General features: G+C 35.7%; 1 pseudogene; it reads right to left on the bottom strand.

Moving 5' to 3' along the window:
* Window positions 1-361: 361 nt before the first annotated feature.
* LOC131158873 (omega-6 fatty acid desaturase, chloroplastic-like) lies at window positions 362-12,282 on the bottom strand (annotated as a pseudogene).
* Between the last annotated feature and the right edge of the window lie 5,917 nt (window positions 12,283-18,199).

The following is an 18,199-nucleotide window of genomic DNA, read 5'->3' as shown; positions in this document are numbered from 1 at the left end:
TTGCTTCAGCTGGAAATGGAAGACGGTGATGAGATTGATGCCATGTTACACCAGACTGGTGGTGCATCTGTATTACATACCATGCTGATAAGTTATGTAAAAGCAAGCTTCTAAGTATTTCATCAAAGTGTACTTTTACTATTTGGGGGGTTTAACCTCTGAAAAATTACGCTTCATGGAGTTGCAGTGTACTTGGTTCATGGTTTGGCTTCAAAGAATTTACCTTTACCTATCTCTTAAGTAGCTCTACAATAAGTGATGCCTATTTTTAGAGTGTGCAAGGTTCAACACTGTGATAGGTGAGATGTGTTTTGAGATCATTAACCAAGTGTGCAAAAGTGTCGGCCTATATCAGTTCAAGTTTTGAACATGGAAGCAGCTTGGTGAATCGGATTCCTTGGGTGCACCACATAATGGGCTCTTGACAATAGATGTGAGAATGCATGAGAGATTGGGCATACATTTTGGCATTATGCCCCCAAAAAAAAGTACATAGGATATATGAGTGAACCAAGCTGGTGAATTTCACGATCAAGGCACACCACAAACCGAGCTCATTCAGGCATAACTTTTCTCAGGAAAGTGATGGAACGAGAATCTTGAGGGGCAAGTTCATCGAAGGTACTGTAATTCTTCTCCTTGCTATAAACGTGGCACGTTGTCATTACGGTCTTCATCAAACGCCAACTCCAAGTAGTCTCATTAAGATACTGGCCAAAAACAGAACATTAAAAATCATAATCCCACCTCTTTTGACATGAATGATTCCATTCTTCACAACTTGCTGAATGTATTTTAATAGCGATTCAGAAAAATTTGCTGCAGAAATCTTTCATGATGTTTTCTGTTTCTAGTAACACTTTTTTTCTTTTCCGGTTTTCCAGTGCGCCAAACACTTCGAGGAATGGGAGCGGTGGCAATAGTGATCATTCCATTCTATAAGGCACATATTGGATAGCATTTTTACCTTTCCCCAGTGATCTCGAAGCAACTGATGCGCAGCACGCAGATTGTAGAATGGTATCCTTGGGGAGATATGGTGTGGTACATGGAAATTGATATCATGAATGAAAAACTCTACCCTGTCCAAGGGAAGAAAATGAAAACTTTAGCAGTTAATAATTGTCAACCACTGTCCAAAAAAAAGACTACTTATGGCTCCCAAAACAACCCTAAACACATTCTATCTTCAATATGAACTTGTATTGAGGATAAATTCTTTTTGAGAAATAAAACCAATAGATTGGCATAAAACTTCAAACTCAAAATAATTTGAGCATATTTGCATGCACCATTGGCTCTAGTTTTAAATGAGAACTTAGGACCGGAGGAGCCCATGGGTGGGTGGGCGGGCTTGATACACATGAGTGAGCACCAACTTGACTCCAAAGCTTAAACCTATTGGGTCTTGGACTCAACATGTATATAATCACTCATCATCCATTCAAATTTTTCAATGTGGGACAAACTTACAAGTGGAATTCTCAACAATCTTCTCCTCACTGTTACGAACTGTAGGCTCTGATACCACTTGTTAGGACTGGAGGAGCCCATAGATGGACTTGATACACATGAGTAAGCACCAACTTGACCCAAAGCTTAAACCTATTGGACCATAAGCCCAACCATGTATATAAGCACCCATCATTCACTCAAATTTTTCAATGTGGGACAAACTCACAAGTGGAATTCTCAACACAAGCGACTGCCTACCGATTTGTAACACAAACTACAAAATCAATCAAACATAGAACTCTAAGGCTGTTCCATTGCATTTCTATCTAAAGCATTATGGGCCATTGGTACCGTCAACCACTTGAATGAGAACCAATCATTGGAAATAAAATTTTTACTTTGTTCCCAATTTTTTACATGTTATCCAAATTTTCAAACTGTAATCTCAGTACTAATCATTGTCTACCATTAAAAACCTGTCCATAATGTTAATAATGCTATTTATCAGATCAGCTTGAAAAAATGTATTCCATCTTTTTAGCTATTCAAGGAATGTAGCATAGACAACAGATAGGATAATTAAAGCTGAAAATTCAATTACCAAGAAGGGTAGTCGCAATGAATTGTTCCACTAAGCTGAGCCTCAGCTGCATTCCACTCATCACAAGGTTTGAAAGATATGTGAGGAGCTGTGTGGTGGATCATTGTAACAACACTCATCTACAAATTCGGAGGAAAAACCAAAATTTTTATGCAGAGACAGATAATTGTCATAATTCCAACTTGAATCAAGTCATCCAACTTCAAAGAGAAGCAACAAATCCATTTGAGTCCTTGACAAGATATGTAGAATTTTGGATTCAACGATTATCAACCATTTCATAAATCAAGAATCAAACTGTATGAGCTAGTAATTGTGAGGTGTGGCAGAGTGAAGGTCCAAGAGAAATTTGGGAAAACAAAATCGAAGATTGGAAGAAACCAGTGCAAGTGCAACAAATAGTATAGTTTATTATAGCCAACCTGAAATATAATGGACACTTTCAATTATGGCTTTTCTACATTTTAGGAAGAGAGTACTTGCCGACTATCATCAATACAACACAGGGAAATACTGGCGAGTAAGTCATAAAGAATACATCAATGCCCTCTCAGGAACTTGGATAATATTAGGGAAAAGAATGGAAAGGAAAATATGAAAGAATCCACTTTTTTATGTTTAGTCATCAAGGAAAGTTAGAAAATCAAATATCTAGTAAACCAAAGTTCTCAACACAAATGGAGCGAGGTAGTTAAAATCTGCATTATACAAGATGTCAAAGCCACATATAAGATGGATACTTTCAAAGTTCACAAAATTTTCTTTGCGCTTTCCAAGATGGTATTCATTATCCACCCCTACTAAGCATGACTACCACAAATATCACGAGTTATTCAAAAGGAGAAATATTTATGACCACTTCAATAATATATTTTCTGAAAGTAGCATAACTAGAGCGGAGTGGAAAGCAGCAATACCCAAAAATGATAAACCAGCCATGGCATTAACCAGAAGTTGATCCAACCAGTGAACCCTGTCTCGTAGATAAGCAATGGCCATCCAACGGCGATAAATGCATAAACACAAGCCAAGCTTATCTTCACCCTCTTCATTTCATTTGGTCTGAACTGGTTCACATCAAAGTGCCACTGCAACCTATATGTTATAATGCTAAATGAGGTTCAGAATTCACCAAATGATGTAAGATGCAACTAAATATTGTTCAACCCAAAAGCAATAATTGAATATTATTGAAGGATAAATAAGTAAGATGCATTGTCTCTTAATTGTATAAAATGCTTAGTTTATCAGCATTACCAATGCGCTATAGTCATCCAAGGCCGGAGTAAACCATATCCATATATCATCGCCTTCCGCACAAGTGGAGATGATTCAAGATATTCTTTAGGAATTGGGTGCCAGCCCGTATTTTTCAAACAACCTAAATTTAACATGAATGAAAGAAGTGAACTTCTACAGGTTATGATGACGACCAAAATTTCAGGTGTGGAAACTAGAATAAGTAGATAAGCTCTTTATAAAAAACCCTTTGACCTGACCCAGTATCTGATGTGCATAGAATACTGAAAAAAAAAAAAAAAAAATTTGCTCAAAACTATAGTACGAGCTTATAGTCACCAACTACCAATTTCTCACAATGTGTGTCAAGCAAAAACCTTACTCTTTGTAACACAATAACGTTAACACATTTAATCTAGCTATAAACAGCTAAAACCTAACACAGCTTCATCAAATCAAACAAAGCACCACACTTTTCATTTGAAATTCAATTAGGGCGTAGGACAGATCAAACAGATGTAATTAAATATTCCTTGATTAATACAACAAGAAACTGATATATGTACTTAGGCATGTAGGACTTGTGTCATCAATAAACAGTGTATTCAACATACACACTCATTCAACATTTAAATTGACCATGTTATAGAAACCCTCAATATCAGCATGTTTCTTTGTGTTCACTTAGTGTTACATGTGTTAGAAGAATATAATATTCCATTATAAAAATTCAAATCTTACCATTCTAGCAAACTACAGTTCTCCTCTCCACACATAACATTTATCTCCACAGGAAAAAATGCTAATGACAAAACATACATGAATCTGTACTACCAATAACCAAAAATATTATGCTCTAATTAAAACACAGCTTCCAAATTCCATTCAAAATTAGGCTAAATATTTCCAATTTGATTGCTAAGAAAAATAGCAGTAATTGAGTTCAATGAAGTTTAAATTCTCTATTTACAAATAGAAATAGTTTGGGAACAGTGAAGACCATCTCATCTTCTAAAAGAGCTATACCCAAGCAAAGACATGCAAAGCTAGATACACAAGGATATACTTTTTTTGACTTTCATATAAATGGGTCCATCGATAAAAAGATTCATTAGATATTAAGCCATATAATTAAAATTTTCCCAACTTCATGTAATTATGACGCTAGTTTACTTTTACTGAACAAGAAAATCAAGAAAATACGCTTAGCAAAATACAGTTGAAATTGTGACATCCAGCTGAATTACTTGCAATTACTTGAGGTATTAGTCTGCTGACCATCCAAAAGAATATTCCGGTCAAATACTTGGGATGAATAAGAAGTGAGAATAAAATAATACAATTCCCCTCTTTAACAAATTTATTATTTGGGAAGCTCAATTGCCCAAAAGTTATTGGATAAGATGGGATTGTAATTGGGAGATCCCAGAGGGGATGAAGTTCACCTGGATGGTGCTAAAAGAAAGCAAAGAGGGGCTTAAAGAGGGGCTTTCTTATTCAGAGATTGTTAAATTTCTACATAGTCCTACCAATTATGATGGGAAGGACTTAAAGAGGGATTTTCTTATTCAGAGATGGTTTTGTTTTGATTTTCATTCCCTTTCCATTTTTTTTCCCCCTTTTTTTGTTCTTTTTCTTCTTGCTTTGAATATCTCTTAAAATGGGCAAGGGTTTGTTTGTCTCCTTTGAGTACTCCTCCATGTTCTAGTATATGCAGGGTGCAGGCAGAGAGGTAAAATTGGAATCAACAAAAAGGATTTATTTCAACAAAAATAAATGAACTTAAAAGAGATTATCATACAGACATGTTTGTTTTTGCATGATGCCGTTCATGTTCAAAACGCCATGCCTCATATGGATATATCAATGGCAAAAAGGCCAGAGTTCCAACAATGTCTTCCACCAACTTGTTTCTGAAAAATGATTTATGACCACATTCATGACCTATAGAAAAGAACTTCAAAATGGGAAGAAGAGGAACAAGAAGTCAGTATTTTAAGAGAAATGGATAGTTGGGATGTACATAAAATTTATTAGAAGGAAACAAAAAAAAAAAAAAAACGAAAGTTTGGTTTATTGTTCAACGTTTGTAATTCCTTCTAAATTCTATCAATGAAATTATTTCTATAAAAAAAATAGAAGAAAAAAAGCCAAAGAAGGTGTAGTAAGAATTAACAAGCAGTATTACCACAAAACAAGATCACTAAATACAAAAACTAACCCCTGCAGCTGCAGTCCCTGTCCATGCCCAAGCCAGTGGAAGCAGATACCATGGGGCCTTTGAAGTCATGAAGAGCCCCAATGCATAAAATGCAACAGATTTTAGAACAGCCTTCCATGCTTTGGCATCATCAATCTCCAATAACTTACAACAAAGCATAAAAAATTTTAAAAAACATCAGAAGTACTCCTAAATATGCATCAATAGCATTTAATTTTCCATGCTCATGTGCTAACCTCCACCAACAGTCACCAAAAACAAAGAGCCCAAAAAATTATTTTGCAGTCAAACATGGTAACATTATGAATTTTCAATAAAATTTTTCCAATATAAAGCATATGAAAAAACATCAGCAAATATTTGCATTGATGATGTTGTTAAATCAGAAAATTTTAAACTTGGTACAAATATGTTGAGGTGGACAAAATGCCAATGCTAATATAATGTCAAACTGTTAGTGTAATTTCTAATCGTCAAAAATGTGAATAAATTGTTTGAGAGAGTGGCATGACTCCTTTTTCAACAAGAAGATTTTGGTGGGGAGGTTTACTTGTTCACAATTTAATATTCTTTTATAAATAATAATCTTTTACTAGAATTTTTGTTTTGTTAATCACTTGAAAGATTCTCTCCCTGATCTATTTTGCTGGTTAAAAAAATGTATTTTTGGATTTTGTAGTCATTATGTGAGCGATCAATGCTCCACTAGTGAATGTTCTTTTATGCACTCACCATGTCACTTTTTGTCTTTACACAACACATGTAGCATGCATTCCATTTGCATGATTTGAACTCTAAATTTCTAGTCTCTAACAACATTTTGGGATCACTGTACATTTTACATTTAAACTCATTTTCAGAGTTCTACAAAATTCAAAATGACATCCAGCATTAATCCATCCGTTCTGAAGCTGTACGTTATTCTCAATATCAATGTTCCCATCCTCAGTATAAATGAGTTTAGCATCATGCTATCCTCTTCATCCTTTTTTCCAATGAATCACATAGAGTATTCCTCGTAATTTCAGTACCTAAGAAGAGATACAGTGCTTCTCTAGCAGGCTAGTTATGTGGATATTCTAACCAACAGCGGAATGCCACTTAGCTAGGCAGTGTTATTATGGATAATAACTATCAAAATGCTCAAGATATGCAAAAAGTGACTAGCTTTTTGCTATATTTATGTACAAACTGTGATGGGTTAGTAATATTCTTTACAAGGAAACAATTTCGAAATCTGATTTCCACATGCTATATGTCATGATCTTAAAGTCTGGCGACCATAGTGTTAGGATGTGGCTCGTATGGGTGTCACAGCTGCACCACCCAGCCGCAATTGTTGAAGCTGGAGATGGACGGCCACCAACAATCTGCCTACCATGTTGATTTGCAGCAGCTTTGTTTGACTTCCTTCCCCTCCCATATGTGTATATATGTGTGTAATTGAGTGTGGCAGATAGGGAGTTGAGTGGTGCTGTATTGTGTGCAGCAGAGAGCTGTGTGTGTGTGCATGCAGAGAGTTGCATTGTGAGAGAGCTGAGAGCTGTAATGTGAGATTGCAAAGAGGTGTGGTGTGCTGTGTGTGAGGTAGAGTGAATCCTTGTAGTGAGAGTGAGAGAGGAGTTGAGGGCAGTAGCCTTCTCCTTCTCCTTGTATAATTTCTCCCGACAGTTATAGTGGACTTTGTGCTCTCCCCATGGACGTAAGTCACAGTGGACCGAACCACGTAAATCTGGTTTCGTATTTGTGTTGCGTAATTTGCTTGTGCGATTGTTACTCGTGGATCACTTCCCAACAAATGGTATCAAAGCGAGATTGGAGCAAAATCACCAGATTGAAGCAAAATTCCTAGGTTTGAGCCTCTGTCCAGTAGCTCGAAACTCGGTTTTGAGACCACCAAAAGATTCCTCTCGTTGAGACGAAGCCAACGGCGGTAATCGAAGTTCAAATAGAGCTCGGACGAAGCCGCAAGAGCTTACACGTGCCATCGGCGGAAAGACCGCGTTGCCACGTGCTCCCACGTGCTCTCAAGCGCTGGCGGCTGATCTAGAAAGGGCGTCACGCGCACCCACGCGCCGATGAAAGTCTAGCGCACATGTGGAGGTTGAAGACGCTGATGTCAGTGGCCACGTAAGCACTGAGTCAGCGCCGCATCAGCAAGTGTCAAGCCTATCATCGTGCCACGTCAGCGCTGAGTCAGTTGCACAGTCAGCAACCACGTCAGCGAGGACAGGGACGCATTAGCAGTTCGTACAGTGCCACGTCAGGAGGTAGGTCCCAGGACATGTCAGTAGGTGGGGACCGCGGCGCCACGGCAGTAGACGGCGTCAGTGGCCGTTAATGCCGTTAGGAATATTTCGTTAAGAGAGGGAATATTCCGTTACAGTTAACAAAGAGTTGACTTTTGTTGACCAGTTTGACTGAGCTTTTCAAAGCCATTTCGGGTCGATTTTTCGAGCGGCATGAACCATTTATGAGGTTTTCGGCCGTTTCAAAGCCATTGGCAATGTCTGTTTATTAAGATTCGGAGCAAAATGGCAGGAATTGGCACTTCAAAGTTTGAGGTGGAGAAGTTTGATGGGAGCAACAACTTTTGTTTATGGCAGAGCACGGTGAAGGATATTTTGGTTCATCAAGGCTTGATCAAGCCGTTGATCAGGAAGAAGCCATATGATTTCAAAGATGATGATTGGACCAAATTAGAGGTAAAGACGGTCAGCACAATCCGATTGTGTCTGGAAAATGAAGTTAAATATTCGGTATTAGACGAAACCTCACCGATGGAGCTCTGGAAGAAACTGGAGCAAAGGTATATGTCAAAGTCCCTCACCAATAAACTGTTTCTGAAGAAGAAACTTTATCAACTTCGAATGAACGAGGGAAGCAGTCTTTTTTATCACATAAATGATTACAACAAGATTTTAACCCATTGCTGAGCCTTGGCGTAAAGATTGATGAAGAGGATAAGGCGCTTCTACTGTTGTCACTTTTACTAGCTTCATTTGATGGTCTGGTAACTGCATTGCTCGTAGGGAAGGATACCTTGAAGTTGGATGATGTGATGACATCACTTCAAGATTCTGAGACATTAAGAAAGCCGATTATGGCGTTTCGTGAGCAAGCTTTGGTAGCTAATAGTGAGAGACAAGGAAGAAGCAAAGATCGAAAGCTCGGAGGTAAGCAATGGTGTTCAAAATCAATAGGACGAGATATGAGCGAGGTCGTATGTTACTGGTGTGATAAAAAGGGGCACTTCTAGAGGGATTGTGAAGATCGAAAAAGATACGAAGAAGAAGAGAAGACACGAGATGGTGTCAATGTATCGGAGCATGCCACATGACATGGTAATAATGAGGCCCTTGTAATGGTGATCAGCAGCTCACATCGACAAATCAGTCGAAGAAATGTGCAGTGTCGATACTGTAAGAAGCACGACCATATGAAGAGAGAATGCCGAAAATTGATGAGAAAGAACATGAATGCTCATGGCAGTCCAAACGATGATGGATGGGTTTTGGACTCTGGGAGTTCAGTTCATGTCTGCTTTAAGAAAGAATTATTTCATTCTTTCAAAGAAGTTCACGGTACGGTATCACTCGGTGATGGATTTTCATGTAATGTCAGAGGGATTGGATTTGTGAAGCTGAAGACGCCTGTTGGAGCGGTCCATATTTTGGATGACGTTAACTTCGTTCCAAGGATGCAAACAAATTTGATCTCCCTTAGCCCGTTGGATTCTAAGGATTGCCAAATCTTTGTCGCAGGTGGAGCTATGGAGGTGACCCGACGTGACTCAATGATATTTATTGGGAAGGAGTCTCGTGAGCTGTATCTGTTGATGGGGACCATAGTGGTTGGTGGTTTGACATCAGATAATGATAGTTGTACGTCATCAGAAACAAGCATACTAGTTGGGTTTGCTGATGAAGAAGGCGATACTCTTTGCATGGTTTAGAAGTTTGAACCAAGTTACGAAGACTTGCCTTGATCGAATTCGCATCAAGATGGAGCTTTGGATTTGGGAGTTGATACTCGCCAAGGTGGAGATTGTTGGGATGCAGCTCGTATGGGTGTCGGCAGCCGCACCACCCAGCCGCAATTGTTGAAGCTGGAGATGGACGGCCACCAACAATCTGCTTACCATGTTGATTTGCAGCAGCCTTATTTGACTTCCTCCCCCTCCCATATGTGTGTATATATATATATATATATATATATATATATATATATATATATATATATATATATATATATATATATATGTGTAATTGAGTGTGGCAGATAGTGAGTTGAGTGGTGTTGTATTGTGTGCAACAGAGAGCTGTGTGTGTGTGCATGCAGAGAGTTGCATTGTGAGAGAGCTGAAAGCTGTATTGTGAGATTGCAGAGAGGTGTGGTGCGCTGTGTGTGAGGCAGAGTGAATCCTTGTAGCCTCCTCCTTCTCCTTGTATAATTTCTCCCAACGGTTATAATGGATTTTGTGCTCTCCCGTGGACGTAGGTCACAGTGGATCGAACCACGTAAATCTGGTCTCGTATTTGTGTTGCATAATTTTCTTGTGCGATTGTTGCTCGTGGATCACTTCCCAACACATAGCACATGATTTTGGTGCATAATTATGACTTGAAGGGCAGAAGTTTCCCAGTTAGTAACTTCAGAGTCTATGGGCAAGGAAAAAACCTCATTGTGTGGAAAAAACCCTCTAGAAAGTACCTTCTTTGGTAGTGTATCAGCAACATCCTTTAATGTAACAGTTTTAGGAATCGGTTCTGCAATTTGTGCAAAACCATAGCTTTTAGCTAAGCGCTTTCTATACTCCATGCCATCAATCGAAGATGCTGTGAGAGGAAATGCCACGGCTTTTACAATTTTAGTCCTTTTGACAGGAACTAAATGTTGTTCTTGCTTGTTTCCTCTTTGGAGAAGGCTTTCCTTCTTCAGATGATACAAACCTATGGGATCAGAATAAACAAAATGAGATGCCTCTAAAATTTGAAAAAAAGGAAAAACTCTTTAATGAATTTTACTTGAATATCATGCCCATACGTGAGACCATTTATGTGTGTGAATTCATGTGCAAACATTAGGTATATGTAAATTTAACAAACGAAAATGAAATTATAAATGATTATATGTTATTTTATAATCTAATTTTTATCAACTTTAAATAAAATAGTTTTTTCCCCATTATGTGCTCTCATATTATATGTTGAGTTTCATAATAGATCAAAGATCAATTATTAATTTATACAGGGGGCCTTCCCTTCGCATATCGGCGTGCCTGTATTTTAAATGTTAGAGATGTGGCACTTTGATCTTACATTCATTAATATCAAATATGTAAAGAGGAGAATCCATTTTCAACAAGTGTATAATTTAGGAAACAGACACACAAACATGTGCAGGGAGATGTCTCATGTATAATTTATCAAAACTAAGAGTCTGTCTAGTTTTGGAAACAGTTTCCATTTTCCAATTTTTAGTTTTCCAAAGAATTACAAAAATTTCAACTAATTTTTTTAGATTTGTATAAAAAAGGTACAAAATAAAGAGTTTATTTAAATGTACAAAATATTTTTTATTTTTTATTTTTTATTTTTAGATTTTAAACTAGTCACAAAAAAGACAACTTATTTTCTAATTTTTCTAATTTTATATAAGGTAATATTTGAAATCATAGATTTCGTAGCTCGAATTTGGGTTTCTGTGGATGTAGAAGAAATTTTATACATAATCTACACAAATTACTTTTAAGATCTGAACTTCATACTTTCATATGCAAAGTAAGAGAAAAAATATTAAAAAAATAATAATAATGAAAAAATATTTTCCAACTTTTCTATATAAATTTAAAAAAAAAAACTATTGTCACAAGTAAATAGTGTTGTTCATCTATTTCATAGAAATATTGTGAAAAAAAAAAAAATAAATTAGCTAACTATTCTTATAATTTTTTGGAAAAATGAAACAAAAAATAAACACTATTTTCCAAAACTAATCCAACAGTACAGGTTCTTTATGATCTAACCCATAAATAAATATTAGAAATGAATATCCTGGTCCATCAAGCAACAGAGCATTCAAAGCCCACACAAACAAGAAGGGAAGTCAGACAAAGAGATATACTTGAGGGATGAAGCTGGGAGGGGCGTATTTGAGTTGTCCTCCGATATGGGTACTGAAAAAAAAAACAATGAAACCAAAAACACGTCACCAAAGCACCACGAAGAACCCAGTAATGATATAATAAACTGCTCAATCCAATATTGTTGCTTAACAAATTATTATTGAGGATGAAGATCTCGTAAGGAACAGGAAGGAATATGGAATAAAAAAATTGGAATTCCCCTCTTTTCTTTATAGCCTAAAACTATTTGGGTTGCCAAAAGACAATGACAAAATAAAAAAGTGGCCACAAAATGTACATATATGCCTAAAAATTAACACAAACAGAGATGAGATGACAGACCCAAATCAAAACTAAGACAAGGGTTACCTGAGAAAGGGAAAGAGAAGTAGTGGATATGACCATGGCAATGCCGTAGCCCGCAGGCTCTGCAACCCATCTGCAACTCATTTTGGTGCGCACAACCACCAAACCAAAACCAAAACCAAAACAGAGCAATCCCCACAGGCGACAGTACGGCAGTTCTTCAAGGCATGGCACTCTGGCTTTTTTTCCTAAGTGTTGTGAACAAATGTTGCTTGCGATCAGAAATAAGATGGACCGAACCCTTAAAAGGGTCTCATCCATGGCGTGTTGACTGCTGACGAGTTATCTGAGGGTGTATGTTATATATAGCAACAGGTGTTAAATTTGGTGTGCATGGGAGCCACGTGGCAATGCAGGAGCGAAGATGGGCCGGTGTACTATGCGTGGCCAGCGTGATGCATGCAATGGCTACACGTGTCTTGTGAATCGGTGCATAATTATATTATGCGTGAATTCAGAGTTTTTTTTCCCATTTGTCCTTTTTAAAAAAATATATATTTAATAATACTTCTCTCGGAAAAATAATTCTCGGAATAACCCTAACGTAATCTCACTATAAGCCACGTGTCATTTTGGAAATTTTTTTTCCAAAAAAATGTTATTTAATATGTATATTTTTTTAAAAAAATGATAAATCAGGAAATAAATTTTCCTGCATAATAAATAGGGAAATAAATTCTTTTAATATATATATTTTTTAAAAATGATAAATCGAGAAATAAATCTCCTGCGTAATAAATCGAGAAATAATACAAAATTTAATTCTTTCTCTTATTACTTTTGGAACAATATATTTTTGAAAAAAAAAAATTCCTATTTAATTATATCTATTTTTTCTATTTAATATATTTTTGAATTTTTTTTTAACTTAAAAGTATTGTTTTGTTCACTAGATTTAAATATAGAAAATGCATACAAGATACCCATTTCTCTATTTGGTTTATAAAAAAAAATTAAATTTCTACATAAGATTCTCATGAGTTGTAAGAAATTAAAATTTTCATATTTTGTAAGCATTGTCACATGTGAGCATAAAGATAAGAGTGTCACATTTTTTAAAATTTTATATTCCTCAAAATATAAAAATTGTCATCATATATGGCTTTCTAATCACCAGTTAAATGTAAAAATAAATATCATGAAGACTTTAAAAAAATTAATGGTCTATTTAGTTATGGAAAATATTTTTAATATTTATTTTTAGTTTAAAAAAATATTTTAAAAATAGCTAATTTTTCATTTTTTAGAAATTTTTTCTAAAATAAATTAATAGTATAAAAAATTTTACACTATTTTCTTGTAGAAATACTTCTATTTTTATTTTTTTTATTTTTTAAACAATTAAAAATGACGTTCTTTATTTTTTAAAATTCATATAGAAAAGGTAACAAATATTTTTTACTATTTTTAAAATTTCTAACTCTTATTTTGTTAGAATTCCCCGATTTATCATTTTTTTTAAAAATATATTAAAATAATTTATTGCATAATAAATTGAAAATTTGAATTTTATTTAAATTACCAATTTTAATTGTACTTGAAATTAATATATATATATATATATATTGACACAACAAAAAAAATTACTTTAATATTTACTCAATACCAGATTTTTTTGTGATAAATTGCTTCTTTATTGTACAAAAATGAATATAAAAAAATAAAAATGATACCATACTTTAAATTTTAATTATTGAGATTAATTAGGTGGTTTGGCGTCACTTGAGATGTTCCAAAAGACCCATACATATTAAAATTATGCGTAATAAAAAATAAAAAAAATTAGGAGATATTTTAATTCAATTAAATTATCAATTTTTGGGATTTTTTTTAAAGAACCAAAGCAATGCATACAAGGTAAGAATTACAGATAATTATTTGAATATTTTAGAAAATTTTAAAATAGTGTAATATATATATATATATATATATTTTATAAATGATTTTGTATTTTAAAATTTGAATAAATCTTCATAACTTTTTATTATTATTTCTTAAAATACTAAATATAAAAAGGGGAGAGACGTAAATGTTTTTTTAAAATAAATATTAAAGTATTTTTTTTTGTGTCAAAATATATATATATATATATATTAATTTCAGTTACAATTAAAATTGGTAATTTACATAAAATTCAAATTTTAAATTTATTGTGCAATAAATTCTTTTAATACATTTTTAAAAAAAATAATAAATCAAGAAATAAATTTATCATTTATTATTATAATAATAAATCTATTTATTACGTATAAGAATTTATTTCTTAATTTATTATTTTTTAAAAAATATATTAAATAATATATTTTTTTATAGAAATGACACGTGACAAGATTACGTCAAGTTATTCCAAAAAATGTTTTTTCAGAAAAGATATTCTTTAATATGTTTTTTAAAAAAAGGGATAAAATCAGAAAACACTCCGTGAATTCAATCCTGAGGATTCAATTCAATTCTGAGAATTCAATTTCCTTGCAGCGCTGAGCACTTGGCCTCCGTTGGATCAGAGAAAACAACGAGGTAATTGGGATCATCAATGGACTGGAGCACTTACTGCTTGAGAAAACAACGAGGTGATTTGGATCATCGATCATCAATGGACTGGAGCATGTACTGCTTTTGGAGCATGTACTGCTTGAGAAAACAACGAGGTGATTGGGATCATCAATGGACTGGAGCATGTACTGCTTCTTCCCGACGGATTCGTTCTGAACAATACACGCCTGCAACTCGGCGAACTCGGCCCGGTCCCTGGCTTTGAAAGAGGTGTGAAGCTGCTTCTGCACGCCGCTCTTGCCGAGCCAAAACCCGAGCCAACCTGATCTTACTTTTTCAAACACGGGACTGTTGTAGCACAGCACGCGTGCGTGTTTGATATACATGCAATCTAAAAGGTAAGCCCATTCAATTTTGGCTACCCATTATTTATTCACTTTGATGTTCCACTACTCGTGAGTTTCAATAACTCTCTTTTAAACGGAAGTCATCTTTTCTCTTATAAAACTAATATTGAGAATTCCACTTATGAACTTATCCCATATTGAAAAATTAGAGTAGATAATGGGTGCTTATATACATGGTTAGACTCAAAACTCAATAGATTTAAACTTTTGGATCAAGTTGATGTTTACTCATGTGAATCAAGCCCACTCATAAGCTCTTTCGGTCCTAACAAGTGGTATCAGAGTCGATGGTTCATAACTCTGGGTTAGCGACATCGTAAAAATCGAGACGTGAAACTAATTCTCCTGACGTGCTAACAGTTAAAGGATAAAGTGTGTGACCGTGGCCAATAAGGATCATCTACGCTCTGAGATGGATCCGAATAAGGTCAAGACGTGGAAGGTAGGATTAGTTCAGAGACACGTGGAATGCAATCTGAGGCATGTAAGGCGCCAGTGATAAGGCCCACTTCAGCAACTGTTGTGAAATTGAGCTTACTCCCATAAGGGAGATGATTTTCGTTCAAGGGGGAGCTGTTGGAACTCACAAGTAAGGGGGAGATTGTTGAGAATTCCACTTGTAAGCTTGTCCCACATTGAAAAATTAGAGTGGATGATGGGTGCTTATATACATGGTTAGGCTCAAAACCCAATAGACTTAAACTTTTGGATCAAGTTGGTGTTCACTTATGTGTATCAAGCCCACCCATAGGCTCCTCTGGTCCTAACAAGCCTTGAAACCAAATCATTTTTTACTGGCTTCTATCACTGCTACATACTCAGCTTCTGTAATGGATAAAACAGCAATCTTCTGTATCCGTGACATTCAATTAACAGCTCTTGTGCCAACAATGAACACGTATATGGTGGTGCTTCTGCAATGATCAATTTCATCTGCAAAATTGGCATAAACATATCCTCAAATTTTTAAATCTCCTTTGCCGAAACATAGGCACTTATCAATAATGCTACGTAGATATCTCAAAATCCACTTCATTGCTTCCTAGTGAGTCTTCCCTCAATTTGACATAAACCTGCTGATAGCTCCCACTACTTGACTAATGTCTATTATGGTACCAACCATGACATACATAAGACTTTCAATGGCCGAGGCGTAAGGTACCTTAATCATGAAGTCCTTCTTTTCATCTATTTGGGGAGCTTCATCCCTGGAGAGATGAAAGTGACCAGCTAATGACATATTTACTACTTTGGCGCTGCTCATGTTGAATCTCTGTAAAACACGGCTAATATACTCCAACTGAGATAACCACAACGTTCCCTGTTGCTTATCTTTAGAGATCTGCATCCTAAGTATCTGCTTGACTGAACTCAAGTCCTTCATATCAAACCCCTCTGACATTTGCTACTTCAATTTCCTGATTTCTCCTACATCTGGTCCTACAACTAACATGTCATAGACATATAGTAATAGTATGATATAGCTAAAATGATACCTCTTGAAGTAACAATAGTGGTCGACATTGTACTTCTGAAAAAAAATTTTATGCGTAAAATTGTCAAATTTTCTATACCATTGCCTGGGAGCTTGTTTGAGACCATACAAACTTTTTTTCAATTTGCACACAAGATCCTCTTTACCTTTTACTAAGAATCCTTTTGGTTGGTGTATGTAAATCTCCTTATCAAGATCACCATGAAGAAATGCTGTCTTCGCATCCAACTACTCGAGATGTAGATCCTCTGAGGCAATAATGTTCAAGACTGATCTGATGGTTGTTAACTTCATAACCGGTGCAAAAATGTCAGTGTAGTCAATTCCTTCCTTTTGCTCGAAGCCTTTGACTACCAATCGAGTTTTGTATCTCCTGAATCCGTCATGCTTCTCTTTGATCCTATACACCCACTTGTTGTGAAGAGCCTTCTTACCTTTGGGCAACGTAACTAGTTTCTATGTTTTATTGGAGTTGAGGGACTTCATCTCATCCTTCATTGCAAGCTCCCACTTGCTCGAATCTCCTGCCTAACATGCTTCATCATAGCATTTGGGTTCTCCTCCATCTGTAAGAAATAAATAATTCATATACCTCTTATTTGGTACATGTTGCCGAGAAGATCTCCTAAACTCTAGAGCTGGAGTAGGAGACGGTGGTGCGACAATATACTCCACAGGTTCCTTTGCCTGAGGAATCTTGGCATTTTACTGTTGTGTCTCCTCTGCTTGAAGATTTTTGGTGTTTCGCTATTGTGTCCTGACACCTTCTAGGACATCATCCAAGTCTACATAAGTTGTTTCATTTTGAACTGGTTCTGCGGGTTCTATTGGTATTGTTGTGTGTCTATCTTTGTACATCGCCTTTTCATTAAAGATCACATCTCTGCTTCTAATCACCTTCTTGTTTTCATCATCCCAAATGCGATACCTTTACTCATCTTTACCGTAATCGATGAAGGTGCATTTTTGGGACTTTAGATTAAACTTGTTTCTGACATGATCATTAACATGCACATATGCTACATGACCAAAAACTTCCAAATGTGAAAGTCTCATCTCTTTTCCGCACCATACCTCTTCTGGTAGGTTATTGTCCAATGGTACTAATGGACTCCTATTAATCAAGTATGCTACTGTATTGACTGCTTCTGCCTAAAATTGCTTTGGTAAGCTTGACTGCATACGCATGTTTCTGGCTCTTTCAGTCAATGATAGGTTCATCCGCTCGACTACGCCGTTGTGCTGAGGCATACCTGACACAGTTCTTTCAATTCTGATTCCATGCTCATAGCATAATTTCTTGAACCCAGTGTCATCATACTCACCACCGTTATCGGTTCTTTGCTTCTTGATTTTCAAAACAGTCTCATTTTCAACCATTGCTTTCCAAATCTTAAAAGCATCAAAGACATCAGATTTGTATTTCAGGAAGTAAACTCATACCTTCCGAGAATGATCGTCAATAAAGGTCACAAAGTAATTCCTTCCACCTAGGGATGAGACGGTCGTCGGTCCCGATACATCTGAGTGGACTAGTTCAAGTCTCTCCTTCTTTGGGATATCGGTGAATGTTTGGAAACTAACTCTCTTATGTTTCTCGAGTATACAATCCTCGCACATTTCAATCTCTACTGACCGTAGATCACTCAACTTTCCCTTTGAGTGCATCATTCTGTGTAATAACCCCAAAAAAGATTATAGAAGATTAGTGGAGTGATTCCCAAAATAAAATAAAATAAAATAAAATAAATAAATAATTAATTAATTAATTAGATTTTAAAAAAAAGAAAAGAAA

The sequence above is a fragment of the Malania oleifera genome, chromosome 6 (genome assembly GCF_029873635.1).
Source record: "Malania oleifera isolate guangnan ecotype guangnan chromosome 6, ASM2987363v1, whole genome shotgun sequence".
NCBI classification, from domain to species: Eukaryota; Viridiplantae; Streptophyta; class Magnoliopsida; order Santalales; family Ximeniaceae; genus Malania; species Malania oleifera.
The sequence above is the reverse complement of the archived record's forward strand: the minus strand, read 5'-3'. Positions and strand labels throughout refer to the sequence as shown.